The following is a 4,194-nucleotide window of genomic DNA, read 5'->3' as shown; positions in this document are numbered from 1 at the left end:
CCCGTATGTTGAGTGACTAGAAAGCGAAAAAAAAAGAGAACACAACGTCTTGCAGCTGTGCTTCCATGACTGCAAGATATGCCTCCGCCTTGTAGTCATGATTCAATATTCACACATGTTTTAGCTTTTTAGGCACGTCATAAAGTTTATGCGTAATAATCATTGACAAAAAATGACAGGTTAAGAGAGGCTCCCTGGGACAGGTTAAGAGCGAAAACTGTATATAGCTGGGAGCAACAAAATCCGTTCGGCAGCGTTGTCACGAGCCGTCTCCATTGGTTGTTTTATCAGTTACTCCATTCGCAAGCAGGCGCGCTGTTCAATGCGTTGGAAATGACGTCATCGCAGCCGTGGGCTCCTAACCCATGCGCGACAGTTAATTAATTAATTAATTTATTTATTATCAATACCCTTCAGGCCCCGAATGGGATTGAGTGGGGGGGGGGGGTGTACAGAAAAGACCATAAATAAAACAGAAACTGCAACAAGGAAAAAAAAAGAACGAAGAAGGATTATACAATGAAAAAAAAGAAGCGTATAATGCACTGTAGTAAAAATCTTTCTACAAAAATCGAGGGAACATATAAACTTGCAAATGCTCCCGAGTTTTCACAGAGTCTCTTTATGAAAGAGTCTCATGAGGAAGACTGTTCTAAATTGCGATGGCACGTGGCAAAGCCGTATCATTGAATGACAGTGTGGGACCGAAAATGCGTCTGAAGCTGAGATGATTATGAACACGACGTGAAGTACGCGAAGGAATTTCAATCGAGAGAGACGACTGGTCCAAGATTTGTAGTGGCGTTTATGGAAAACGCATAGGACGGTGACAGAGTAGCGGGAATCTAAGTTAGAGAAGGCAATATTGCGTTTGGTTTGGGTGATGCTGGAAATACAATTGTACTTAAGTGATGAAGCGGGCTGCACAATTTTGGATGCATTCAACTTTATCTTTAGGTATCGTTGATGAGGAGACCAGATTGATGAAGCGTATTTCAACTGAGAGCGTACAAAGGTTAAATAGTCCTGTTGCCGTATGAAAGTTGGTGAATGATGCAGATTCCTAAAGTTCTGTTTGCTTTCGCGCATACAATTGCGATGTGACCACACCAGGTAAGGTTATAACAAAGATGAACGCCGACATATTTGTAAGTAGATGAACAAGAAATTACAGCGGAACGGACAGAGTAAGGAAAGGGAAAAACACAATTTTCACGTGTGAAAGAGAGTATACGCAGCACTTAGATGTGTTAAGTGTCTTTTGCCATCCGACACACCACTGATTAATTATTTCCAGGTCCTGTTGCAATGTGACATGGTCTTCTTCAGAGTTATTGTTTCTATACATTACGTAGTCATCCATATAAAGGAGACGAATTGACGAAGAAATGTTACAAGGAAAATCGTTAATATCAATTAGAAAAAGAAGATCACTTTATACACTACCCTGGGGTGCACCTAATGAGACAAATGAAGTATATGAGGTGAAGTTATTGACAAATGTGAACTGCTGTCGATTACATAAAAAGTTCTAGAGCCAAGATAATGTTGATGAGTCGAGTCTAAGGGCCGATAGTTTAGCAATTAGAGGACAATGGGCAACTCAGTCGAATGCTTTCGCAAAGTCGAAAAAGGTGCAATTAAAGATTCTGTTATTGTTGATACCGTTATGTAATTCCGCCGTAAATTCTAATATTTAGGTATCGCACGATAACGTTTTCCGAAAACCGTGTTGATTTACGAAGAAGAAGGTATTAGACTCAAGATGACTGTAAATGTGGGAGGCGATGATGTGTTCCAGTAGCTTGCAAGAGATGCATGTTAGCGAGATTGGGCGATAGTTACCAGGAGAATGTTTGTTCCCGTCTTAAAATATTGGAATAACCTTTGCAGTCTTACAGTCAGTGGGAAGTTGACCAGTGAATAAAGACTGTTGAAAAATTAGGCATAAAATTTGACTGGACGAAGCGCATGCGTTTTTGAGTATCTTGGAATTAATATTGTCCACACCACACGATGTAGACAACTTTAGACCGTTTATAAGTTTAGATATGCCTTCGACAGTAACACTGATAGAGGACATAAAGCAGTACTCAAGATCAGAGATGCAGGAAACTGATGAAAAGTCTTCATTTGCAAAGACGGAGCAGATAAACGAATTGAAGGATGAAGCACATTCAGATGCAGACACAGGAATATTATTAATGTTGTGTAATGTAACCATGTCACTGCCACGATCAGGCGAAATGTTACGCCAGAATTTTCGGGGTTTATTTTGCGAAAGTGTAGACAAGCCGCCGGGGTGGTGCAGTGGCTAAGGTACTCGGCTGCTGACCCGCAGCTCGCGGGATTGAATCCCAACTTAGACGGCTGCATTTCCGATGGAGGCGGAAATGCTGTAGGCCCATGTGCTCCGACTTGGGTGCACGTCAAAAAACCTCAGGTGGTCGAAATTTCCGGAGCCCTCCACTACGGCGTCTCTCATATTCATAGCGTGGTTTTGGGACGTTAAACCCCACAAATCATCATCTTCATCAAACGCATAGGCAGATCAGTGTTAAAATATTTTTTTTTCGCTTCACTAACAGCAAGACACTAAGATTTTAAGCAGTCTTTATATTTACACCAATGTTCAGGAGTCGATAACTTTTTCGCGCAAGCATATAACCTTTTCTTTTTATTTCTCAAAGATCTAAGTGATCCATTAAACCACGGTTGGGATTTGTCGTTAGCGATAATTATTTGTGGCACATTTGTCTATGAGGAGCACCGTGATGTTTTAAAAAGAAATCCAGTTATCTTAGACAGACCTGTTGGTTCATGAAGGAAGAAAAGGATTTTTAAGGGAGACATCAAGCTCAGCATTCATTTATTCGTAATTTGCCTTGCTATATTCCCTAATTACCTTACGCTGAACACCCGGAAAGGTTAGTGGGATGTTGATTAAAAACTCTAGAATCTTGTGATCACTAAAGCCGTCTAATTGCAAACCGGGTACTATGGTATGAAGCTCTGTTGTCAGAATAAGACCTAAAATATTATCACATGTGGGCGCTAGAATAAGCTGAGGGAAATTGAAGTCAAGACATAGCTCACTGAATTCACACGAAGCACTACACGACGAAGACATGCATGGCCAGTTAATGTCAGGAAAATAGAAATCGCCAAATAAGTAGATTCTTCCGGTGGGAAAATGGTCAAGAGCCCTAGAAATACTTTTGTGAAGCTCAGATACGAAAAGACGGTCAGAAGAATGTGGGTGATAACATACGCCCATCAGTATTTTTCCAGATAACGTAGGACAAGCGACCGGTTCGTATCCCGGCTGCGGCGGCTGCATTTCCGATGGAGGCGGAAATGTTGTAGGCCCGTGTGCCCAGATTTGGGTGCACGTTAAAGAACCCCAGGTGGTCGAAATTTCCGGAGCCCTCCACTACGGCGTCTCTCATAATCATATGCTGGTTTTGGGACGTTAAACCCCACAAATCAATCAATCAGGACAAGCGACCCAAACTGAATCAAGAGAAAGGTCAGTGTCGACAAGAAAGGAAGGCCCCGCCGCGGTAGTCTAGTGGCTAAGGTACTCGGCTGCTGACCCGCAGGTCGCGGGTTGGAATCCCGGCTGCAGCGGCTGCATTTCCGATGGAGGCGGAAATGTTGTACGCCCGTGTGCTCAGATTTGGGTGCACGTTAAAGAACCCCAGGTGGTCAAAATTTCCGGAGCCCTCCACTACGGCGTCTCTCATAATCATATTGTGGTTTTGTGACGTTAAAACCCCCATATCAATCAATCAAGAAAGGAAGGTATAGCTCGTTTGATGGCTAACAGCACGCTGCCACCCCTTTTGTGTGCCCGGTCATAGCGGTAAATGGAGTACTGATTTGAAGCATGATATAGCTCAGAGTCACAAACATCATCGTGTAGCCGAGTCTCGGTTAGTAATAGAATGTCCGATTTACTATCATCAAGATACGAATCAAGCAACACACGTTTAGGTAAGAAACTGCGATTGCTAGTAAATGATACTGAAGGATAAGCAGCACATGAAGCAGATTGCCGCGGAATAATAGCGCTGCGTGCATTGGCAGCTAGCTATATAGTAGGTATGACGGTGTCAGTACAATTGTCATAGATATTTGTAATACTGTCGATACAAGTTTGTCTACATTCAGTTTGAAAGGACGATTTTGTTC

This window comes from Rhipicephalus microplus, chromosome 4 (assembly GCF_043290135.1).
Source record: "Rhipicephalus microplus isolate Deutch F79 chromosome 4, USDA_Rmic, whole genome shotgun sequence".
NCBI lineage: Eukaryota > Metazoa > Arthropoda > Arachnida > Ixodida > Ixodidae > Rhipicephalus > Rhipicephalus microplus.
The sequence above is the reverse complement of the archived record's forward strand: the minus strand, read 5'-3'. Positions refer to the sequence as shown.